Source organism: Ochlerotatus camptorhynchus, unplaced genomic scaffold (assembly GCF_037179485.1).
Source record: "Ochlerotatus camptorhynchus isolate MF236.1 unplaced genomic scaffold, CSIRO-AGI_Acam_v1.1 ptg000313l, whole genome shotgun sequence".
Lineage (NCBI taxonomy): Eukaryota > Metazoa > Arthropoda > Insecta > Diptera > Culicidae > Ochlerotatus > Ochlerotatus camptorhynchus.
In genome coordinates this window covers 1,359,452-1,386,371 of record NW_027040801.1, presented here as the reverse complement: position 1 = coordinate 1,386,371, position 26,920 = coordinate 1,359,452, and the positions used below count along the sequence as shown (strand labels likewise).

At 40.8% G+C, this 26,920-nt stretch overlaps 1 protein-coding gene across 1 annotated transcript in view; it reads right to left on the bottom strand.

Annotated features, from left to right (window-relative positions):
* Nucleotides 1–26,361, bottom strand: part of LOC135707478 (forkhead box protein K2-like) — an 89,430-nt gene extending 63,069 nt beyond the window's left edge. Inside the window, exons 1-2 of the mRNA XM_065229316.1 lie at nt 26,229–26,361; nt 12,953–13,664 (exon numbers count right to left, since the gene is read on the bottom strand). The gene's annotated coding sequence lies outside the window, so the exon portion shown is untranslated. The remainder of the gene's footprint in view (nt 1–12,952; nt 13,665–26,228) is intronic.
* Between the last annotated feature and the right edge of the window lie 559 nt (nt 26,362–26,920).

The following is a 26,920-nucleotide window of genomic DNA, read 5'->3' as shown; positions in this document are numbered from 1 at the left end:
CCCACCGTCGCGCCGTTCTGGCCCATAGGAGCCGTGTGGTAAAAGAAAACACAACCGATATAATAATGTACCAAAATATACACCACGCTGACTGTGGTGGCTCTGTGCTTCTACAGAGTGAAGGCACCGGGTGTTGGTGGTAGTCGCCGTAGTCCGGATGTGTGTGGATATTGGATAAATTTACTCGATGAGTCTCGTTAAACTCAGCTTAGAGTGTGTATTCAAATCAGTTAATAAGGTCCTGTCGTAAAGTTAAACGATGAACTGGAATGGTTTTCATTAGTGGCATACAACGAAAAATGATGCGTTGGCTGCATATTATTTATAAAGGCCATGGAAAACAATATTTTACGTAGTTTGGGAAAAGTCCCTAAGATTTTTTTTTAATAGAATGGAGATCGTGACTTAATTTGATTACTTCAATGAGTGAAGTAACCGGTTATTATGTCTTTTTGGTGACAACATTATTCAGGGTGTAGACATCCAGAGTGCATTTGTTTACAAACAAATTATGATGAGCTGTCAGTGACACACACTTGTATGGTGTCACTACATCGCATGAACGGAAATGACAACATATTTATTGAATTATTGATGCACAGACCCATTAACTGGGTCTCATTTTTTCCACTCATAATATGAATTGTGAATTGCATGTTTTATTGATTTAACAAAAATATGAAAACATGTATTCAATTCGAAGTAGGGGAATTTACGTATTCTCGGCAACCTAAGCAACGACCATCTTTCTATTGCCTTTTTCTCAAAGGAACGCACACATATGCAGTATTGGTTTGTTTACAATCTTTTGCTGCTAGCTACTCTAACAATTTCAGTCGAAAGAATTGTCTAAAACTGTTTTGAAACGCTTTTACAAAGCTCCATTCTTCTCTAGTGAGAGCGACTATTGTGGGCAACCTCTTTTTATTCGGCAACCTTTCTATTTGAGCTACGTGTTAAACAGCTGTGCTTTCATCGGCAACTCGAAAACAGCAGCATTTTGTAGTGTCTCATTTCAAGAACACCCTGCTGGTTTGCTTTTTATCAGTGGTAAAAAATAATCAAATTGATGCTGAAAGCCTTAAGAATAGTTTGAATGCATTCAGCGAAGTGTTTTCTTAAGAAAATCCAGTGAAATTAGCGTTTCGATTTGGGTTGCCGAAAATAGTCTGTCATGCCGAAGCCGTCATTTCCCCTAGTTAATTGCTATTTAAGCAATGTAATCTAAACGCAGCAGAAACTCGCAGAGGCTGAGCATAAAAAAAAATACATATACGAATATTACTCAATCGGCAGATCTGTCAACACTGTTTACTTTTCAGATATACATCAGATTGATAAATTTAATTTAAATTCGAACTTGGAAGTACCCATTAATGAGTAAAATTTCACGCAGTTGAGGAAAAGTGGGTATACCCATTAAATGGATTTTTTTACGACAAATATCAGAATGAAAGTGGACATTTTATACGATAGATGAGGAGATGAAAGTATAGAGTTGATAATACGGCAGTGTGAAAATTGTATATAGAAAGTAGAAAGCGAGCAAATGACAATTTTGAGGAAGGTACGAATCGGGAGCATTCCCTTTACCAAACTCATCCGTTAAATAGGATGGTGAGGGCTGTTTCCCCCCGCCACCACTGGCAAAGGGGATGATCGCCGATTTGCTCATGTACCTCCGAAGTGCGGAAACAGTTCTATCGATTGTTTTACACTCAATTCGCCATCTGACGTAAGCGTCTACCCGAACGCTCTACCCGATGATGACCTTTCTCAAAATTGTTCTTTGCTCGCTTTCTACTTTCTATACATAATCAGGGTGGCCAGTGAATTTTAATTTTGAAATTCCCGGTTTTCCCGGTTCAAATCTTAGAAAATTTCCCGATTGTTTATATTCAACAAAAAACGAAATTGAACGCATTTTTAAGACTGAAATGAATTTACTTAAAGGATGAATGAAGATTCCCAAGATTCTGGAACTTTAAAATTTGTTAAGAGTCTGAAACTAGAACTTTTTTTTTCGAAATTTTTGATTAATAACAATTTTCGTGATGCAAGATTTGGAGAAAAATGAGAGATTTTGAATTTTTTTCAAGATCACAGATTTGAAAAAAATCATACTTATGAGTCGTGGAGTTTAGCCAGCGCCGGTGGTGTTGTGGTAAGCGTGACTGCTTTCTAAGCACCCCAATGGGTCTGGAGTCATAATTGTCACGCTCTGAGACTCTGAAATTCTGGTGTAAAAATTTGTTCCTATAGTATGATTAATTTATTTTTCTCGGTTCTCCCACCGAATTCCCGGGGTTTTCCTGTTACTCCCTGTTTTCCCCAATTCGCTGGCCACCCTACACAATTTTCACACTGCCGTACTATAACGGAACTATCAAATCTATAATTTAATCTCACTTCAAGTCTAATATTTGGCGTTAAGCATCTCCAACTATGTAAATCGTTAACTTCAAACGCTTGAAGTAATAAAACATGATTAGTTAAAGTAGATTGTTTTTGATTTTATAATGATTCTTACAGGAACTCCCTGAATGTTCCTTCCATAATTCCGTTTTAAAATTACTTGAATTCTCCTTACAATTGTTATGAAATTAACCTCAGAAATGTCATAAATTTCTGCTCAGAATAATCTTGGATGTCTCCCACGAATTCTATGGGAAATTCAAATCTATTCTCCTCAGAATTATCAAAACAAAAATCCATTTCAGAATACCTTTGAAACTCTTTTTAGGATTCCTTTGAGATTAATCTCCCAAAATTCGATTCAATTGGAATTATTCTCGGAATTTATTTCGAACTCTTTAGAGTTCTCTTGGAAGTATCTCCAGAAATCAGCCCAGAATTCTTTTAGAACTTTCCGCAGAGAATATCTTTTAGTTAAACGGGAATTCAATGGAATTTTCATCAGAGCTCTCTTAAAAAAAATCATAACTAATTCTTATTATAATTTGACCTAGAATCCTCATCCAATCATCATAGAACTCATATCAGAACTCTCGTTAAAATGCACATGGAGCTCTTATATTGGAATTATTTCCAAAATTGTTTCGGAGCTGAATTTTGCGTCTTTAATAATTTAAACAATAATCAAAAGTGACGCTCGTATGTGTTAAGCCAAGTTTAACTATATGGGTAAACCTGGCGTAAGATTTAAGCGGATTGTTTATGTTTTGAGAGTTGGTGCACAGGTAGATTGAGGTTAAGGCGACGCCACTGTCTGTAAGCTATCGTGGTAGGAATAACGGCAAAATCAATATTTACCCCGTCAGTCCGCATCGTGCTCTCTTGCCGTGCGGATCTATTTGCTTTTTGCTGAAGGAAGTGTTACTACTACCTAAAGCTACAACAAATTTAAACAGCACTTTTCAGTGCTCAACCTGTAAAAATTTTTCTACCTTGTTCAACTCTTATTCCTCTTCGATCCTTGTTTGGACCCTACCCGAGGTAATCCTTCTTGGATATCAATTATGAAAATTCCTCTTCGATCCTTCAGATTCTTATAGTAATCTGCTTGGAAGTCGATTTGGATAAAAAAATTTACTGCCGCCATGGCGCCTAAACGCAAAAGAAAGGGGAAAACTCTTGACCCCCCTTCTGATGAAATTAATTTGAGTAATCAATTTGATTTGCTCACGGATGATGAGAATGATCCATCATCCAAGAAAAATTCTAGTAAACTTTCCCGGCTTAATGCCAAGAAGGAAAAGATTCCCCATATTGTGATAACCACTTCCGATTTCCATGCTCTTTGCAAATATTCATTTCAACTAAAATAATGTTTTTTTGGGAATAATAGAACCAAAAGATGGTATGATGGAATGTTTTACTTGTAACTTACAAGCAAGGTTGCAAATACTCATTTCAGCTAAAACAATGTTTTTTTTTTAATTATGAAATAATTAGATGCCATGATCATATTTTGAATCGGTAGGATACAAGAAGAGGTTGCAAAGAATGTGTTTGACATATTCAACCTGTTTATTTCACTTCATGAGAGTCACAATCAGCGATTTTTCACACACTCACTCACTCACTCAGCGATCAGCAAATCGCTGATTGTGACTCATAGAAAGCAAAATTTACAAGTTTTATGTTTCAAACGCAACCTCCTCTTGTAAGTTACAAGTAAAACATGTCATCATACCATCTTTTGGTTTTATTATTCCGAAAAACATATTTTTAGCTGAAATGAGTATTTGCAACCTTGGGAGTAACTGCCACCCAGCACAAAAATGGAATGGGTGAGATACAAGAGCCAGCAAGCTGCAGTGAACTTGAGCACGTTTTCGTTCCGGAATAGTTTCGGAAGCAACTGAGGCCACACTCTATGTTGAGCCGCAATTGGAAAGTCGACCCAACCGGGATCGTAAGGAAAAGAAGCCGAAAGCTAGAGTGCACGGTGGTTTCTTGAACACAAACATGAGCATCGAGCAGTCGTCGGAACAGCCAGCAGTAAAACATAAAGGTGAAGGTCAAATCGAAAACCGGAAACCATGCCTCCTCCATCACGAATTGACACGTACACAACTCGTATCAGCAACCTTTTTTTTCCGAGTGGTTCCGATTAAGCGTAGTGGTTAATGGTTAACGAGTGGTTAACAACGGAAAGCGTACCATGGATGTTATTGCCTTCTTGAACGAGGGCTCTTCGTATTCCCTGATGGAGAACAGCGTAGCGGATCACATGAAGCTGAGCGGTGCCTGAAAGCCAATACTCGTCAAGTGGACGACGGGTATGAGTCGGCTAGAACGAAATTGAAGGTCGATCGATGTGTCGATATCCGCCCAAGGGTCCAAGGAGAAGTTCCTGCTACGCAACGTTCATACAGTTCAACAGCTGCAACTGGCGGAGCAGAAGATACGATTCGCAGAAGTAGCGGATCGATTCAAGCATCTTTGCGACTTACCCGTGGCCGATTGTCTGAACGGCCCCCCTCAAACATCTGCATGTGTACGCACCACTTGAGTCCCGTATCGGCAACCCTGGTGAACCTATTGGAGTTCGGACGAAACTTGGCTGGACTATATACGGCCCTCAGGGTAACGACGTATCACATCAGTGGGTTTTGCTGGTCATCACGTATCCGGTGTACTAGCAGACCAGAACCTGCAAGAACTTCTTCGAACGCATTTCACTTTGAAGGAGTCCGGTATGTCTGTAACGGTGCTTCCAGAATCTGCTGAAGATCGTAGGGCCAGAGAACACTGCTGGAGAAAACTACCATCCGTGTCGGCGAGCGCTTCGAGACGGATCTTTTGTGGAAGAACGAAAATCCACAACTTCCAACTTCTCGATGGCGCTAAAACGCATGAAAACTCTGGAGTGAAAGTTGTCAAGGAATCCTGAGCTGCAGCAGAATGTAGAAAAGCAGATTGTTGGCTACCAACGTAAAGGATACGCCCACGTTGCTACGTCACAGGAACTAATGGCAGCCGAACCAGGTAAGGTCTGGGATCTCCCTTTAAATGTTGTACTGAACCCCAAAAAGCCAGAAAAAGTCCGGTTGGTCTGGGACGCAGCGGCATCTGTTCAAGGGCCGTCTGTATCGGCCGTCCAGTGATTAACATGATGGATGTTGCCACTTTCGGCTCAACCTGTTCGCCGTGCTCTGCTCAGTACACAAGAAACCGAAACGCGATGGAGTTTGCCGATCAGTTTCCTTAAGGCAATAGTCGAAAAGCACTATGTCGACGACTACCTGGATTCAACATTCACGGTAGGTGAGGCCATCAAGTGGGCAATCGAGGTCGCATTCATCCACTCCAAGGCGAGATTCACGCTTCGAAAATGGGTTTCGAACAGCCCAGAGTTCCTACAGCACTTTGGTGAGTAAGTGGATGACCAAATGATCCACATTCTGTGCAGCAAGACCAATGACATGGAAATAGTTCTGGGGATGTCGTGGAATACGGAAAAAGATGTTTTCGTGTTCGCAACCGTTTTGCGTGACGACTTGGAAACGTTTCTGACGGATCAAAAGCTGCCATCTAAACGTACCCTCTCCAGTAACATTGAAAGTTTTATCAAGGTTTTAAAGCGTTCTTCAAGATCAAATCATGGTCTACACTGCCGCTCTTCGCATGTCGGTCCCATAGCAGTTTTTGTCAAAACTGAGTTTTACAATGCAAATGGAAGCTGATCACTCATATTTTCTTAATACTGGATGAACTCAATAACTTGGTTCTGAAAAAGTTTGGAAAGACAGCCAAATTGGTTGTCTCATCACATAAGAAGCAATGGTACGAATCAAGCTAAAAATGCGATTTTCTCGGCTTGCTGATTTTTGCCATGGGACCGACATGCGAAGAGCGGCAGTACAAGACTATGATAAAATTGTTACTTGGACTGTTGAGCATCGTCATGAGCTTGGCTTGAGGCCCCTGTATACTGTTTTCGATACAATGGTCATCCAAGATCTCTGGCGGAGCGGATGTCAGTGGGACGAGACTATCGACGACAAATTGGCAAAGAAGTGGTTCGATTGGACCGCGCTGACCGATTTGTAATCGAAATTGAAGGCATTTCCCAGTATGTTTCGTGGTGTTTTAAAGTTCCTTGATTTTTTGCGGTTCACTGGTCACCCTGGTTAAAATTGTTAATTTTTTTAAACAGATGTGTATATTTTGTCACAACTGCTCTTAGTGCCAAGTACTCAATTTAAACATTTTGGTGATATTTTTAAATTTCACTCTATTTTGGTTGTGAAAAAGTGACTTTAGTGACTGATTTCAAAATAGTGACCAAGTCACTAAAAAGTGACCTGCTACCAGCCCTGTTAATGGGTAATTTTTTTACTAATTAGTGGGTAAAAATTTACCCATTTAAAGGGTATACCTAGTTTTCCCCCGACATGGGTTAAATTTGTTCTCATTAAAGTGTAGATCACTAGACTTGAATTTCCATTCAACCAAGAGGGGTGGATTCACAGGAGCAGTTCCACGCCAAATGACGAATCGGAATAACTCGACCTTCTCCGATTTGCATGAAAATTTGCATAATTGCTTGTTATGGGCAAAGATTTCCATTTTGCTTAAATTCTGCCATTTTGGATCTTGTAAAATTTTCAAATTGGCGCCCTCAATTTTTTTTCAAAAAATTGTAGAAAGGAAACGGCACTTCTTATCAAAACGCAGGCTGAGACAAATTTGAAGAGAAGAATAATGTTGAAATAAATGTTACTAATAACTTCAAGTATAAATTCTAAAAAAAATAGAAACTCAAGTATCTTAAAATGCCTTGTCCGATTTGTCTACGTTTTTTTTTTCAAAAAATCTCATAAGAAATGAAAACTTTTGGAGCGTTTAAAATTATGGACACTTAAAAATGGACTAAAATCGTAAAATAAGTACTCTAGGTCAAATGTTTGAACAAAATTTCAAAAATCACGCAAGAACATTGAGATATTTGGGATTTTCAAATTTTATTTTTGTTGAATTTTTACTTAAAAAATATATTATTTTTTTAGACAAACAATTACAACAAATTTTACGACATTCAAAATGCCCCTTGCTCATAACAAACAATTGTGCAAAGTTTCATACAAATCGGAGAAGGCCGAATTATAAATTCTTTTTTTTTTTTGCTATTTTGCCTGGAACTGCTAAGGCATAAGGGGCGAGTTCAACATTGCTGAAAAACGGTCAAGCTTAATCTCTAAATTCTCAAAGTAGGGTAGAGCGCTACTTCGTCGTAATCGCCCATTTCCGTTCTATCGATCAGAAAAGATCAATAATATCAATGATTTCACCGTGCACAAATCAATAATAGGTTTGTTCCGATGCGTTAGTTCATTAGCTACAACATAAATTCTGTTAGAGCGCAATGTATGAATATTTGCGCTCATTGTTCTCAAAACAAAAGAAGCGTTCCTAGCGAATCCCCTTTTTCTACGTTTATCCGTAGGACGAAGAAAATCTATTGGCGTTTCAATGCGTTTGCACGGAATTGAAACTCGTAGAACGAATTTAGAATCAAGAAGCAGTGTTAGATTTTAGACAATATCTCAACAATTTGTGACTCTTTATCAAATCCAATGGTACGTATGGAAAGGTGAATAAATTTGCAAGTCATCTTTGACAGAAATATTCCATTTTTTGTCTAAACTCGTTCAGAACAGAGAGGTAAAGCGCGGGTTGTGCTTAGTAGGACGGAAATTAGATAAAAACCCTATCATAATATTTTTTTTTTTCATTCGAGGTCTTGGAACCTAAAAATTTGCTTGGGTTGCAGGAACATGACGTTTGTTGAAGGCCATTAGATCGAACGTTAATTGGGTGTTAGACCCAAATATTGTAAAGTAAGAATTGGTCTAAACCAGTGGCGTTTCTTTAACCTCAATCTATCTGTGCACCAACTCTCAAAACATAAACAATTAGGGAAAATGGATGTAGCCCCTAATTTGGGCCCATACATAAGTTCAGCAAGCGACTAAATTTGCAATAGCGACCAAAAATATTCATTAATATCGTCCCAATGACGCGTTCATCTAGATAAAATTGATAAATAGCAGATTTTTAGCAATGGTCCCAATCTGAGAGCCATTTCCCCTATCAAAATATTGTTTGTAATGGATAGAAATCGAGTAAACTAGAAGATTAAGTGTATTTTTCAACCGATTCGAGTATGAATATGGCATTAAATCTGGTTTTGAAAGTTGGTGCACAGGTAAAAAGTGAGTAATTCCGACGAACATTCCATAAAAATTAAATTCGGTATTCCGAGGATAGCTCTAATAAAATTTCTAATGAATTCTTAGGTGTATTCCAAGGATATTCCGGTGATAATTTTTAGAAAATTCAAAAGAGATTTTCAAGGAAATTATGAGGAACATTTCAATGAGCTAATAGGAATTCTTAGCAGATCTAAAAATAAATTCCTATCGTAATTCCATGGAAATTTCAGGTGAATACCAAGTGCATGCTTAGGAGAAGATTAGGGAACGTGAGAAGTTTTCAAGGTCCAAAACTAGAAACCAATATTTGAAAAGCCAAACTTTGAAATTTAAGGTTGTGAACTTGACATAAATCAAATGGCTGAGACTTCATTCTTCTAATTCTGGGACCAGCGAATTCGGATTAGCAATTTTCCGGTTTTTCCTGATAAACTCGAAAGCGGAAAGGATCACTAGGTTAAATGGGTCATTACTAAGACAGCAGCATTTTTCCTGAGTCTAATTCGGACCTGTGTTCGAATTCTTCAACATTGGTCTATATTTTAACTTCCCTGAAAATTTAATCAAAAATCTTTACAGGATTTCATTAGCATATTCCGAAACATTTCCTTTCTCGGCGTTAATTTCAAAAATTCTTCTATAATAAGATTGAGATTCTATCTGAGAGTCCCTAAAAATAATATTTTAACTGTCTAGAAGTTCTCTGCAGATCCATAAAAAAAAACCCTAAAATTCATCCTTAGATTTTCATTAATTTTAAAGCTTTTCTAGAAATTCGCTGAATATTCCTGCTATAATTCTATTCAAATTCACTTTAATTCTCCTTTGAATTCCCAAACAATTCACTTCAGAATTGTCTAAAAATTTTGTGCAGAATTATCTTTATCCTTTAAATTCTTCTGCAATTTTGCTTAGAAGTTTCTTTAAAACTCTCTAGAAATTCGTATCGCGATGCCCTTGGAATTATCCTCGGAATTTTCCTTAAATTATCATCAGAATTCCTTTGGAATTGTACGCTCAAATTTCGATTTACTTGGTATTTTTCACTGATCCTGGGATCCTCTTCATAAGTGATCCACAGACTATTTAAAATTTGTACTCTGACCTCACAGGTGACATGGAGTTACAGTTTACAAAGATTTAAAGGTGATTTCCAAAACTCGCTATGATTTTCTCTAAAAAAATCCTGGTGTTATCCATTCTAAAATCTTCTCAAAATTCCTTCGAAATTCCTTGAAGGGTCTGTGCCTAGGGGCACGAACGGTGGCTTGACGTAGGACCGATAGTGGACGGAACAAATGTGAAGATCAGTTAGTTCTTTTAATTGATCGATCATCTATCTTAACTCTTTCCGTTTTTGAATTGTAGGCGTACTCAATTTGTAGTATTTTTTTTTAAAGAGAAAGTTGATGAAGAGAATCGATCAAAATCACTTGCACCCCTGCTTCTAAGTTTGGTTACAAGGGTTCAATCCCAGTCGGCGCCGCCGGGATGTTCTGATGCATAACATCTCTGATCACGCCTTCCTTCGGAAGATAAGTAAAGCCGTTGGTCCCCGGTTCATGAGCTGATGGGTCGATAGGTAGGGTTCAGGTGTGGGAGCTGCCTCCCTGGCGTCGGTAGCATTGGTGCTCAGAACGGAAGATCGACGGAAAACAAATCAAACACCTTCAGCACACCTCGTAGATCAGACCGGAGATGCGTTTAACACGTTTGCGATGACGCTTGGCGCCTTCTTTACCAAGACCTTTTCCTCCCTTGCCACGATCAGTCATTGTTGCCTGTTAGGTAGAAGAGTGGACTACTTAACCTGACACCACTTTCCTAAAGAGCCTGAATTTATAAAGAGACGATATGTCAGAATTGGAACAATCGATTATCTGTCAAAGTCATAGGAAAAGTCATTCCAATCGAGCAGAAGACCTGTCAAATGGATAAGATGTCGCCTCTTTATAAATTCAGGCTTTTTACACTTTCCTACTGCTGCTATTGCTGCTTGTGCTGCCTGCTCACCACGCCGTCCGAAGCGAAAATGAGTTGAGGCTAGACAGCAGCGCTCTTTTATATCTTTTCAGGTTAAAGCAGAATGATATGCAACCAAGTGGTACTCGATTATGACGACTGGGTTTGGGAAGAACGTTTATTTAATGAAAAAAGTGATCAAATTATCACCTTTTATTTGTACATTGGACAATGCTTGACATTGACCCTTATTACGAGTGTCACTTCACGGTGAATACAAAATTAAGTGACAAGTTGTCATTCTCGGTGAAGTGATTCCCGAACAAATCAAATGGGAATCACTTCACTTCGTATGCACCGTGTAGTGAGGCACCCGTAATAAGGCCCATTACCACTTTTTCAATAATTTATTGTTGAAAAATATTGAAATTGATCCAGGGGCAGCTGAGTTATTAATGTTCAAAATCTCTCATAATTTTGTTCTCATGTTCCATTCTCGGTTTTCACAAAGTGTACCCACATATAGAAATCACAGACGTAATCCTACGCCAGAAAATGCTAGTCTAGTTCAATAATCTTAAGAATTTTTGAAGGTCCAACATCTAATTTTTTGCAAAAAAAGAAAAAGTAAATGGGAGCTATTCCGAGAGTCGAAGTGACTTTCGTCATTAGTGCAGTGAGAAAAGTTACATTGTTTCACTAAAAATAATATAATCCGTGAAATTAGCGACATCCGCGCCTGTTGTGTTGCCTGTGTGAAACGCTTCATTTTCCCACAATGGATTGAATGATTCGTCCACACAGATATCTTCATAAATATTCGTTAATAAAACGTCCAAATAGCAATTTTGTTGGTTTTTAATGTGCTTAATTTGGTTCAGTCGTAAATTAGCAGTTTTGTAAAAAATGAACTGCAATGTTTCATTATCCCCACCGACTCGGAGTAAGGTACTTTCATTTTGGGTGGTTTTGAACCTGTCAAACTCTAGTTTTATTTAATGCAAAACAACAATGAATTGTCAAGGCTGGCTTGACACACTTTACTGAAGTTCAACTGCCTTTTAGTTGGGACGTCACCCAAGTAGCGAACTGATATGAATGTATACGCAATCATTGCTCTGTGGGTACTAAAGTGCCTGGAGAGAGTGTGACGACTCGTCAAAATTGGAACAATTCTAGATAGAACTGGAATTAGGGCGGAACAGCTTTTGTAAACAATGACTTCTCTCGATGATTTCTAGAAAGCCAAGGCTCGCCACTCAAATCAACGTCACCATCGGTAGGGGAAGACTTCCCCTTCTCGTTGGCTATGTTGGTTTGTGTGGGCGTGCCTTGAGTTTCGAGAAATCATCGAGAGAAGTCATTGTTTACAAAAGCTGTTACGCCCTAATTCCAGCTCTATCAAGAATTGATTATTTATTTTATTCAGTTAACGGCTTGGAAAATGTTATTCTAATCGAGCAAACTGTCAATTGGATGAGATGTCGTCACTCTCTCTACAGGTACTCTTTCTATCATTCGAAAGTGTGCTTTGAATATTTTGTTGAGCTACGATTTTTTGCGAATTCGATTTGCTCACATTTATTATTTAGGAACTTTAAAAAAAAGTTACGCGAGATTTGTTCACAGGACCCGGTTAGTGTGCAACGTTTCTGATTTGACATCACCTACGAAAAACAACAAACATCAACTTCTCAGCAGTCGCAGAGCAAGCTCGGAATCAAGATTGCCTGCAATCAGCAAACACTGATGCAACAATAGCCATCCCCGGTAATCTTGTTTTCACTTCCATACACACAACATTCACGTCCGAGATGATGATGTCGGCAAGGTGCTTACCCGTACACATATAGCAGCATACAAAGGCGAAGAGGAGCATCTCGCACGGTCGGTGTATGTCGGAGAACCGTATGAATGCGGAGGTAGGTGTCTTATTTGTTTATATCAGAATACGCGCTGAACAAAATGGATCCCAGTCACGTTAGTCAGTCAGAGCTACACTGTGCAAGAGCATGCTCTCCGATGGGAATAGGGTTGATTTGGTTTGCCGTGGTGAGCGCGAGCATTAATTTGTTTATTTTGTGACTACCTGGTAAACATCATTCAACGGCATACATGTAATGAAATAAATTCTCCAGTTCTTATAACTTCACATTACCAACACAAGAGACGATGAAAACGCTCGAAGCGCGTGGTTTGTAAGCGCGTCTGTACGCCACGTGATTGATTGATTCTTCATCGGTTCAACCGGAAAATGGCCATTCTAACACAAACAGAACATGGTTTCAAAATAAGAAATTACTTACCAGTAACGAACTCCACGTTGCAAAGTTTGTTCAGGATTTTCCAACTCGAAAAAAATGCGACTCTCCGAATTGCGAATTGGCACAAGAAAAAATAAAAGACAGTAAACGTAGCTCCTCGCTCGCAGCAGAAAAACAACAATTTCCAGATAAACACTTTGTAGGAATAAACACACGCACACAACGCACAAACACACTGGAACGGAGAGGCAAGCTTTTCTTCCTTTGCGTTTGCACTTCGGAACGACGTGTTCTGCTCTCTTTCCCCTGTACAATACACAACAATCGCTGGTCCTGCCTCCTGAATGATGGGGGAACTGATGGCCAAAGAGATCGATATTCCAATTTCGGAGCGCAAGTTTTTTTTTTTTTTCGTCGTCGGTTAGGCTGTTTCTCTCTCACTCACTGCTGACTGCGCTTTGCACGAAATTCACTCATTCACTTCACTTCTTGGTGTTCTTCAGTGTTTTCCGTTTTCACTGCTGAGTGCTGCGTGTTTTTCACTGAAGAGTGCTAAAATGGGTTCGATTGCCGTTGGTGTTGTTGTTGTTGTCTATCGCTGTTCGTTCTACACACTGAAATTTGCTTTGCACTCACTTACTCGCACTGTGGGGTGGGTCTTTAGCGTTTATTCGAAAATAACACTACCGTTTTTTTTTGCTGCCTTGTTTATATGTTTTTCCTTGTTGATGTGCACCGTATTATAGAGAACAGTCTGCAAAAAAAGGGGACAGGAAGAAAACAAAACAAAATTATTAAGGCGCATCAACAAACGACACATAACAAGCTATAGTGGCATAAAATGACTGATACGTTGTGGTTGCACGTATAACGACCTAACCAGATCGGGACCGGAGTTTGTGCTGCTGGCTACTTTAATCAGCATACACACGTAAAGCAGGGTTGCCAGTTTTGAAAGAGAGTTCTTCAGTTATTGGAATAATGGAATATTGGATTCTAGTGAGACTAACGAGATCTGACGGAGTAAGAGCCAATTTATGGCAAGCATAGACCAAAATAGAAAAAGTTCAATAGCTCAGTAATCTTTGAGATTTGATCATATGCGTAGAACAATTTTTTACTTCAAATATGATCTTCTATCGCCCCTTAAATTATTTGCACTAAGGAACCGAACACCCTGTATATGGGCGGCATTCACACTACATACTTTGAATTGCTTCCTTCCTGATTAAATATATGTAACTAACACAACATAGTTTTTCTTCTACTTCTTCGTTACATAATTTTAAATATAAATTAGATTAACTAATATGCTACCGAAGGGGATAACGTCTTATTCAAATATGATTCTTTTTGCAGAGTGATGAGATAAAACAAACTTCGTTGCTAGGTGGTGCTATGGTTTACTATGTTGCTTATCGTTGATTACAATGCGCTACTTCGATAACAGCACTCCTCCTTAAACAACGAATCCAACGAACTTCTTTGGTTCTTCTAGCTTCTGCTTTGCCAGGGCTTTTGTGAGCCCATCTGCAGCCTGCTGCTTTGTGTTCACATATCGCAGCTCGACGACTCCTTGCTCTAGTACATCTCGGATGAAGTGTGGTTTCGTTCGGGGAATGTATCCTTGATTCCGTGCAATACAGATGGCTGATTGGTTGTCACACCGGATGGGGATACTTTGCACATCAAAAATCTGCGACTGGAAGTAGTTCCACCAAAGAGCTTCCTGGACCGTGCGGGAAAGCGCGATATATTCCGCTTCGCACGAGGACAACACAACCGTTGGCTGTCGCTTGACGTTCCACAATACTGCTCCTCCCATGAAAGTGAAAACGTATCCAGTAGTGGATTTCCTGGAATCCGGATCTCCTCCGGTATCGAACTAAATCCATGCAATTTTCCTTTGAATACGTTAGCCGATTTGAACTTGTGCCTTACAAATACCGCATGATGCGTTTGACAGCGTTCCAATGACTACGTCCAGGATTCGCGTTGAATTGGCTGACTTGATTTACAGTGAGACAGCCTACTGCCTCCTGATAAGGAACCACGCTTGCTGAAACTCCTCAAACTCACTAGAGGTTTTAAAACACTCTTGTCCTGCTAGTTTAGCCAGCCCTCACCTCGAGTGAGTGGCGGCAGGAATATGGAAGAAGTAAACAAAAACTCCTCAAGAGAGAGAGAGGGAGAGTGAACTTCAGTGAGAGGATGATTTGACGTGAGGTGCGCTTTTTGAGACTCCGGATGACTTTTTTGTTCGACGCAAGAAGATCAGAGTTCATCCAAAGTGAGAGTAAAGCCGACAACATAGTAGAAGCGATTCGATGCGATAGCAATTGGCAAAGCGAAATGCAGCGGCAAGCGAAGCAACCTATGACATAGTGAAAGCGTTTTTGAAAACATTACAGTCGCGCGCGCAGTGCAAAATATTTGTTCACTCACTGCATCCGCTGTAAAGTAAATAAAAACATTATATTAATTATGAAATAAATCACTATTTACACTTACTTGTTGCCTCTCCTCCCAGCTCACAGGAAACTTGTCGCCAAAGCTTATCGACCATCAACCGGTTCCGGTACTGTTTCAATGTTTTGTCCCACAGCGCTTTTCTCGTAAAAACGAGAGCAATCAGATTTTCCGAATCGATTTCGGTGTCCATTTTTCCTCACTAGAATCAGTCCACTTGCGTTCGAAGGCGTCAAAACACAACACGAACAGCTCTGTCGCTTTGCTGAACGCTTTACACCTCTTCGCATCGCTTTCACTATGGCTGGTTTGGGCGATTCCCATAGAACGCTCATAGAGGGTGCTTTCACGCAAGCGCTCCGCTTATTGCCAACGAATCGAATCGCTTCGAATCGCTTCTACTATGTTGTCGGCCTAAGAGCGTGTGATAGAAAACATGAACATCAATGGAAGCACCTCACCAGCTCTGAAGCTCAGTAGAATAATTTGGCAGTAGGCATTCTACTCCTTAGAAAAATGATACGCTCGGCTCATTTCAAACTCGAGTGAGGCTCCATCTGTGCAGCCTGTATGGAATCTCCTTCATCTCACGAATTTCGTCCGGTGTTATCGCTGACATTGTTTTGTCCAGCTTGACACTCGCCTCCGCTGGCGATTGCAGTTTGCCAGATTGAACCGTCGCAATATGCTGTCGATGTAACGCTCCTGATCTACCCACAACTTTTCGTTCTTCCTATCCGACGTGATCCGCAGGCCCAGACAGAAATTCACTTCCCCAAGATCCTTCATCTTGAAGCGATTGTGGAGAAATGATTGCAATTTCCGCATTAGCTTGGCATCGTTGGTGAAAATCATCCACATAAATGGTGACAAAAATCATCTTCGCACCGTCGACCCGGAAGTACAGACACGGATCAACTTTTGACTGCTCTAGCCCGAATTTGTCAGTGCTTTGTCCAGCTGCTTATTCCGCACACGGTATAGTTGTTTTGATGTGCCAGCAAATCCTCTTGATAGCTCCAGGTAGATGACCGCTTCCGTTAGATTGCCCTGAAGGAACACAGTAACCGCATCCATCTGCTCTACATCAAGTTCATGCTTCACAGCCAGCGCCAGAAGGTATCTGATTGTGGAATATCGTACGACCGGAGAATATACTTCATACCTCTTCACAACCAGGCGCGCCTTGTACCGCTCGATGTCGTCGGTTGGCCTTCGCTTTTTCTTGAAGACCCACTTGTTTCGAATTGCCTTCCTGTCACTTTGAAGGTTGGTGAGCTCCCACGTTTCGTTCTCCTCCAAAGCTTCGAGCTCTTCCCGCATGGCCGCAATCCACTGTTCGCGATCCGACCCGTTGAGTACCTGGTCGTAGCTTTGAGGATCGTCGAACCAACCGGTGAAAACTAATGATTTTAAATTGGCTCACTACATGACTAGCCTATTGGTCCCAAGCAAATCGATTAACGTACGCCATTCTAGTCGAAATGCTAGTACTACACTATGTTTGTTTTGATTCGCTATGAAAGTTTGACAGATGAAATTAGGGATTCGTGGATTTTCCTATGTTTCGAGGGGTGCATCGATTAGCTTGGGACCGAAGAGAGTACCAGAGCTGAGCCAAAAAGTTGAGCACGTTTCTTCGGGACCTTCTGGTCTTAGAGTTACGTCTATGGTCGAACTACTCCTCCGAAATCATCGATGTGGGCTGGGGGGAAACAACTTCGCCAGAAAACGAACTATACATAACGAAATCTGAATACCAGCCTGGAATTCAGCAGCTGGTTGTCTGCATCCAGGAACTCGGGATCACTTGCGTCGCTGTCGGGTGTTGCAGATACTTCAACTTCGTCGTCGATCACGTCATCGTCATCAACAATCGGGTGAAGTTCACCAGTTGCATTCGACCCATTGATTGTATACAGCTCCATGAACTGTATCTGCTGCTGATCCTAAGTGAGTTCGATCAAATTTTGCGGTTCTTCGTCCTGAACTACAACCACGGCACGGCTGATCCGGATTTCACGCTTGATCGGATTGTACACTCGGTACCCCTTGGTATCGTCGGTGTATCCTATGAAAACTGCTTTCTCGGATTTGGCATCGAACTTCTTGCTTCGGAACGTGGACAAGCGCTAGCGACCCAAAAATTTCGCAAATGTCACAATTCGGGTTTCTTACCGCTTCAAGCTTTGTCTGGTATCGTCTCGAGGGACCTCGATGGACTCCTGTTGACGAGGTACACTGCCGTTGAAACCGTCTCGGCCCAAAATTCCTTCGGGAGACATGAATCGTTCACCATGCTTCGGGCCTTCTCAACGAGAGTCCGGTTCGTTCGTTCATCCTCAGAACTGTCAGCTTTCGGCCACGGACTTGAACTTCATGTACACTTCAAATGCTTAGCTTTTTCGTTCCAGGAAGTAGAGAAATACTTTCTGACTAGCATCGTCGATGAAAGTCATCACGTAACGGCGACCACCGAGGGAAGGAACCTCTATGGGTCCAACCAGGTCCGATTGAACTAAGTCCAACAGACCTTCAGCTCGCGACACACTGGAAGGAAAAGGATTACGTGTATGCTTACCCTCGACACGGGCGATGCACTGCGGGATAACGTTGCCATCATTCTCGCGAACTTCGCACTTCTCTTCGTCGAAGACCACCGTCAGTCACTTCACTGAGCTCTAACTTGACCAGACCCTTCGCCACTGACATCATGCTGCCGTTGTTCGCCGTTCTCACCGGGTGTTCCACCAGAGTCAAAATACCACTCCTTTTCGCTTACCTCGCCCATCGCAAAAACGCTGCACAAAGCTTTCCCAGACGTTCTTGGCGGGTTTTGCTTTTGTGGACACTTGGCTGCATAATGTCCCAACTTCTTACAGTTGTGGCACGTGTCGTCCTTTTTCGCCGAACCATTGTTGCTGCCACGCCGTCTCGACTTCGTATCGGAATACAACGCTCCGTCGCCGCCGTCGTTTACATAATTTTCGCCTTCACCGAATCCGATATCAATGCAGTACCCGATGCTTCGAGTCCCATAATCATGGACTCATAGTGCTCCGATAGCCCCATCAGTAGCAATGCAGCCAGTCACGAGTCGTCGACGCTAAAACCGATTCCCGCTGTAGACATCAGTTCTTCGACGTACAACGCGTATAGACGTAAGCTTCTCCCAGGCCTCCTTGTTCGGTGTCTCCAGGCTCAAGCAAATTGTGGCTAACGCTCGCAAACTGACTTCTTCGTCGATTATCTGATCCTATGGTGGCGATACCGCGTACCAGGTCCCCTCGCGAATCAACGTCATCTTAATTGCGAACGCCCACATGGAATAATTTTCACGGCCTTTCAGCTTTTCGTTTATCGATGATCGGTAGAGCAACCGCGTTGATCCGTCCATTTCCAGCAGCTAGCACTCCGGCTCCGCCTCCGCTTCCGTTGGCACCGTTCATCTGATGACCGTTTGGTGTCTTCAATGCTTCCAACAAATTTAAACTTTTTCTTCCGGCTATAGCCAGAACTGGGCCCACTAACCTTTATCGCAGAGTGATGAGATAAAACAACACGGCGAATGAGAACGACCCAAATTTGAGTTTACTTCACTCATAATCGCCAAAAGTGCAGGAACTCAGCGATGAGTAAATTTGCCTATGTTTTCCCAGGTTTTTCCAGGGAAAAATTCCCGAATTTGAGAAAAGTAAAGATTGGATTCACTCCAGTCTATGTCTATTGGTATTACTCCGAGACTGAATATAATTTTCGTCAATTTCCTCATTTTCTGGCAGATTTTTTAGGTTTTCCACAGGAACCCATGAGACAAATTTTACTCATCGCTGAGTTCCTGCACTTTTGGCGATTATGAGTGAACTAAACTCAACTTTGGGTTATTCTCATTCGCCGTGAACCTTCGAAGTGGAATGACTGAAGATTAATGAAAATGTATTTGCTCTAGACCTAAGAGGAAGAGGAGACAATAGGGGGCCTTTGTTGAATCAATGTTCTGTCAAACGCGAGCCAGCGTCTGATTGGTCGGGTGAACGTATAGAAACGCGAGAATTTTTACAACAGGGAATCAATTTTCTTATATTTTGACAGTGGACTGCGTCGTCCATAATGAAATGGTTTTGGCACTGTCGTTTCCGCGAGAAAAGAAGAACACGTCACCGACAAAAAGAAGCCAGTTGTATCCTCTTCTATCTTTCTTGATTACAATGCGTTTGTTCGATTACAACCATTCTAAATTCAAACCCATTTCACGCTAAAGCATGTTTCGTTTTTTCATGAATTTTTGACTTGCAGATTTTTATAGGTATGGTAAGATGATTCCGGAAATGATCTCATGCGAAGATGCACCGTTGTTCAATTGTATTGGATAACATTATGCCACTTTGTTTTTTTTTTTCATAGAGTTCGTAAGCGAGTAAAAAAAGGTATTGAATATTTCATTAGAGACGAAAGAGAGTGAATTTTAGGCTCCTGCTCAATTCCATGATATTCAAATAGGAGTTTCTTTTCGGATAGAAAATGAAAGTAGTGTGAATGTCGTCCATGTATCAAGGCGAATAACTGGTAGAAGAAATTTGATTGTGTTTTCTCCTTAAGGTTAAAGTGGATCGGTTCAGAATGACTCACTTCATCGATTTTTTACAAAATAATGCAACGCTTTTCAATCGTGGAATTACACTTAAGATGATCAACTGTTTCATGAAAGACCCGACATTTTGAACTCACTATTTTGAAATTCATCCGCCTTCTTGGATCCACCATTATTTTAACTAACCGTCATTCTGAATCCACCATTTTGAAATTCATCCTCTATCTTAAAATTGTAATTGTTATAACAATATTGGAATAATTATGAATACAGAGGGTCTAGTGTTGCCAAATGGCAACACTATGCATTTAAGGGATAAGAGAGGAGCGGACTGGCTGGTTTTGAACCAAACGAACTGTCAAAGCCAGAGCCAATCGAACAGCGCTTCGATTTATTGCATTGGCAGTGTTGCAAGAAATCGTTTAGGAATAGGTTGCCAAGGCAGTTTGTTTTGAATCCGCTCCTCTCTTATACCAGATCCTCTCTAATTATAAGTATACTATAATATTGCAAAATCGACTGTTTCATCGTTCACCAAAAAAATTTGAAAATCATCCAACATTTTGGAATTGTAATTTCTAATTGTAATAGTGGAGTTATTATTAGCATACAACAGTATTATATTTAGAAAAATCGAACATTTTATCACTGTCTTTGCATTTTAAATCCAACATTTTAAAAATCATTCGCCATCTTGGATGCACCATTGTGAAAATAAACCAACATCCAAGAACTGAAATGGTAAGACTTCCCTGAACTTCGGCAGGCCTTCCCTGAAATTCAATAGCAAGTCCCTGAACTTCATCAGGACATCCCTGATATCCAAGCATTGACATGGCAGGACTTCCCTGAAATTCGGTAGGCCTTTCCTGAACTTCGACAGGACTTCCCTGAACATTGGCAGGACTTCTCTGAAGTTCGGAAGAATTTCCCTGAACTTCAGCAGAACTTCGACAGGACTTCCCTGAACTTCAGCAGGACTTCCCTGAACTTCGGTAGGCCTTCCCTAAACATTGCCAGGACTTCTCTGAAGTTCGGCAAAACTTCCCCGAACTTTGGCAGGACTTCCCTAAACTTCGGCAATACTTCCCTGAGCATCGGCAGGCCTTCCCTGAACTTCAGCAGAACTTCCCTGAACTTTGACAGGAGTTCCCCGAAATTTGCCAGAACATTCAGTAGGACTTCCCTGAACTTCGTCAGGACTTCCCTGAAGTTCGGCAGGCCTTTCCTGAACTTCAGCAGAACTTCCCTGAACTTCGGCAGGATTTTCCCAAAGTTCGGCAGGCCTTTCCTGAACATTGCCAGGACTTCTCTGAAGTTCGGCAAAACTTCCCCGAACTTTGGCAGGACTTCCCTAAACTTTGGCAGGCCTTCCCTGAACTTCAGCAGGACTTTCGCGAAGTTCGGTAGAACTTTTGAACATTGCCAGGACTTCTCTGAAGTTCGGCAAAACTTCCCCGAACTTTGGCAGGACTTCCCTAAACTACGGCAATACTTCCCTGAGTTTCACCAGGCCTTCCCTGAACTTTAATAGAACTTTCCCGAAGTTCGGCAGGCCTTCCCTGAACATTGGCAGAACTTCTCTGAAGTTCGGTAAAACTTCCCCGAACTTTGGCAGGACTTCCCTAAACTTCGGCAATACTTCCCTGAGTTTCGGTAGGCCTTCCCTGAACTTCAGCAGAACTTCCCTGAACTTTGGTAGGAGGTCCCTGAAATTCGTCAGAACTTTCAGCAGGACTTCCCTGAACTTCGTCAGGACTTCCCTGAACTACGGCAAGGCATCCCTGAACTTCCTTGTCAAGCCTTCCCTGAACTTGGAATCTTGGAATTGAAGTTACCATATCAATAGTAGAATTATTATATTAATACAACAAAATTGCAATATGGTCAAAATTTGAATGCTTCCCATTTTGCTAATTTGCAATGCTTGTTAGTATTGGTGCATTTTGAATTTGGGTGTGGTTCGAACGGATGTGGAGTCAGTATCAACGGAAAAGCAGTAACTGTCCCACCTGTTGATATTTCTAAACAAAAGAGCATTTTTTGTTAAATAACATAGGATTTTTAGAAATTCTCAAAATTACCAAAATGGCGGCGCAAAAATGAATACCGTTGAGAGATCTCAACAAGTGTCCCCCAGGTGAAAATGGAGTACAAACGGTAGTACCGTAGAACCAACAATCAATACGAAACTATCGATTTGAAGTTGGCTCACTACTTGACTAGCCTATTGGTCCCAAGCAAATCGATTAACGTACCCTATTCTAGTCAAAATTCTAGTACTACACAATGTTTGTTTTGATTCGCTATGAAAGTTTGACAGATAAAATGAGGGGTTAGAGGAATTTCCTATGTTTCGAGGGGTGAATCGATTAGCTTGGGATCGAAGATAGGACCAGAGCTGAGCTAAAAAGTTGAGCTCTTTTCTTCGGGACCTTCTGGTTTTAGAGTTACCTCTATGGTAGAACCCCGTTAGTTTGAATAGCTAAAATGGCGAATACTCAAAATGGTTTCAAATGAATTCTAAGGAGGATTTCGTGGAAATTGTTAGGAGAGTTTCAAGGGAATTCAAAGGTTTTTTTCTCCTTGATTTTTGTTCCGTCGATCTTGCTTTCCGTACTGAGTACCAATGCAACCGACGCCAGGGAGGCAGCTCCCACACCTGGACCCTACCTATCAACCCCCGGAAGGCGTGATCAGAGATTTTATGCACCGACTGGGATTGAACCCAGGCCCTTTGGAGTGAGAGGCAGTCACTACACCACCGGTGCCGCTGGTTCCAAGGTATTACGAGTAGAGTTTTGTTAGTTTTAACAAGATTATCATGAAAATTCTCAGCAGAATTCCACGGTTATTAAGGATTTCATATGAGAATTTTACTTTAAATAGAAACAAAAATCAAAACCTAGACAACTTTTAGATGAGTTTCGATTTTCGAGCCCGGCATCTTGAATATTTTACTTTAGAGCTCATGCTCATTATATCATAATATCAATATAGCTGAACATCTGGGTAATTCCATGAAATCGAATGTAGTTCTCAAAATTTTGAGAAAGTTTATTGAACTTGTATGTTCTCTGACAAACTGCTACGAAGTTTCCTTAACAAATACGAAGACAGCTGAAGAAGTTTTCTGAACTTCTACGATACTCCCTGAGTTTCTATTGAATTCCCTAAAATTTTCTGACAAAGTTTATCGAACTTCTAAGAAGTTCCCTGAACTTCATCAAAATTCCCTACACTTCTATAAAGCTTTACGTTGTTTCTCGATTTGTTAGTTTTAAATTTGCTAAACTTCTGCATGTTCGCTGCACTTCTACGAAGATCCCTGAGCTTCAAAGAATCTCGTTGATTTTCAGCGAAGTGCTACGGAATCCCATATTCCATGTTCATTAAACATCAACGAAGTAGCAAGATAATTCCCAAACTTGTATGAAGTTCCCTGAAATAAAATCTAAGTTTCCTCAATGTCCACGAAGTTTTTCTGAAACTCTACGATGTTCCCTGAACATCTACGGAATACCTGAAGTAATATAATAAATACAATAAAGTTCATTAAATTACATCAATGTTTCATTAAGTTCTACAAAGTTATCTGAGCTTCTACAAAATTCACTGAGCTTCTGGAACGTTAACTGAACTTTTTACAAAAGTTCGGTGAACCTCTACCCAGTTCCCCGAATTACTTCAAAGTTTTCTAAAGCTCTATAAAGTATCATGAAAATCTACCAAGTTCCCCGATTTTTTACGAAGTTCTGTAAAATCAAATGATGGTGTCTTAACATCTACACATTGCCCTTGGTCTTTAGGAAAATTTACAAGATCCCAGATTAAAAAAAAACATTATTATGGTCATATAGGCTCTGCAGCTTGGAAAAAATTCAGGGACCAAGCAATTAAAAAATAATCTATAGAATTCTGATAGGGTTTTTGATCTAATTTACATCCTACTAAGCACAACCCGCGATTTACCTCTGTTTCTTGAATGGGTTTTGACAATAAATGATTTTTTTTCTATCAAAGATGACTTCTAAACTTATTCCCCTTTCCATAAGTACCGTTGAATTTGATAAATAGCCACACATTGTTGAGATATTGTTAAAAATCTAACACTGCTTCTTGATGCAAAATTCGTCCTACGAGTTTCAATTCCGTCCAAACGCATTGTAGCGCTCTACTTTACCAATGTATTTTTTGGAGAATTTAAAAGGAACTAAAATGTTAACTCAAAAGAAATGCTGAATAGAATAACCACAGACAAACAGACATAACACTCGCAAGTTGTTCATCGAACAAGCATTTAACGGCCAAATTAAAATTATCGTAGTTGGTAGTACCACCACCTGTGGCGCACATAGTCAATTCTTTTGCGTTTGACGTTTACACACTACCGCCATCTGTTCAGCGTACTACCCACCACAGTGTACTCAACAGATGGCGGTAATGTTTTATAGTGAGAAATAATCAATGTGTTATGTCTGTTTGTCTGTAGAATAACTACAACATTTTGGTAAACACTCCCAGAACTACAAACAACGTAGAAACTTCCATCTGATCCGGATCTAATGTGGGCGACCCTTAACTCAGCGTTAACCGTTGCGCACCCAAGCTTTTTCATAAAAACAAATGGATATAGCTCACAATCTATCAGATCGTATTTCTAGTTTTGATATCTGTAGATTAGGGATAATGTCCTTAATGTCGGCTAAGTGTCCCTAATATTGGACCCATACATAAATTTCGGAACTAAGCATTGTTTGACAATCTTTCACTAGGAACCAAAAATATCCATTTTGGTAATATATGCCCATGCCCTGTTCTAAGAAAAAAATAAAGAATATGATATTTTTAACGATGGACCCAATCTTTAGATCAATAGTCCAACATAAGAGCCATTTCCCCTATATTTCAGATTGAACAGACTTTCAATCTATAGCAAACCCCACACGTATCAATATATTGACGCGAAGGGGAATTATTGACAAAAATATTGATGATGTGAATACAGAAATATTGTCAATACCGATGTATTGACGTCAATATTGAATGTATTGACAATACGATTATTTTCAATAAAAGCAATCGTGTAGGGTCCACTTATAAAGAAAGATATACATGTGACATGTGACATCGTGACTTTAGCGTGAGAGGTATGGATGTTAGCCACTTCCCCGTGGCCATCCCTACGTTTAAATGCTGTAGATTACATAGCATAACTACCTGTTATTAACAGTTTTTCGAAGCATATTAACTCCGGAACGAGAGCGGTACCACCCCGAACACGTGAACACGCGTAAAAATTCAAATGAAAAAGTCTGACAACCCTGCCATCAGCAAAACACGCCGAGAAGAAGCCCGATATCCGCCAAGAGCCAAGCGCCCATCCGATGTGTATGTGTGCCAATGTTTGTGTTTACGTTTGTACGTCGTCGCTCGCCTCGTTTGGCCGACAACATAGTAGAAGCGATTCGAAGCGATTCGATGCGATAGCAATTGGCAAAGCGAAATGCAGCGGCAAGCGAAGCAACCTATGACATAGTGAAAGCGTTTTTGAAAACATTACAGTCGCGCGCGCAGTGCAAAATATTTGTTCAAATTTCGGTGTCCATTTTTCCTCACTAGAATCAGTCCACTTGCGTTCGAAGGCGTCAAAACACAACACGAACAGCTCTGTCGCTTTGCTGAACGCTTTACACCTCTTCGCATCGCTTTCACTATGGCTGGTTTGGGCGATTCCCATAGAACGCTCATAGAGGGTGCTTTCACGCAAGCGCTCCGCTTATTGCCAACGAATCGAATCGCTTCTACTATGTTGTCGGCCTTTGGCTCTTGAGGAACGATCAAAGCAAGCTTCAACTGGCTGCCTGCTATGAAATTGAACAACACTCCGTAGCAAGCCCCGAGTGGCATTATTATTATTTTGTTGGCTCAAGAATATCTTCTACATACAATGATGCCATTTCTCTCCATCTCTTTCACACCAATGAACGGAAACGGAATCCAACGGGTGTACAAAACGCTCTGTTGGTGTTGTTAACATAAACTTCGTAGCGAACGAGAAAAAAAAACATACTAACTACGGGATTCCGCTGACACTAACACACATCGAGCGCGGACCGCGCAAGAGCCGAGCAATGGGAAAAATCAATGTAAATTTTTCAAGGGGTGCGTTGTTTTCCTATGTGAACAAATCCGGTCCGTTTTCGATGCCGGTTGTGGCCTATTCCACCGGAAAACATCCGCAAACGATGCACTTACCAATGCTGCACTAGATTGGCACGGTTCTGGCACTTATCCGGTCGTATTTGCACTAGATTTTGGGACTTTTCTGCACGAAAATTCACACACGAGTTGCGACTCTACTGCGCGGTGTTCCTTCGGAGCAACGAAAAACGAGAAGAGATCTTTTACACAGAAGGGAGAACGTAGTGTTTTTTTTTCTTTTGTTGATTTTACGAATCAGGCGAAAAGCTGTGCGGGTGCAATAGTTTGCAGGCAGGTGAGGCAATGCCAATTCGTCATCTCTTTCGTTCTCCCGCTCTCTTACATGGTTAACGGAGTGTGATGTCAAACTTTGTCATCTATCTAAACAGCGGAGGATCGAAAGAGACGACTAATTCTCTGGGGCTTCCTTGTTTTCATAACATTGGTGCGGGCGAGCGTCGGCGAGCTTTCGACGCGACGCGATCAAAATACGAACGAGCTTCTAGTCGGAAGCGACGCTCTATATACTCACGGTCGTACAAACTCACTCAAAATTGAGTCTAGTCGATTAAATTTCGGCATAAGTGGATTTACTCAAACGAGAGTTGAATTTTCCGGCCTTTGCCTGGAAAAACTTCCACGGAAAGACGAAACAACTCAAAATTAAGACTTTTGTACTCATCTTGACTCCTAAGTGCAACCATGACTGCAGTCAAAATTGAGTTCTTTGCGAAGTATCCAAGTAT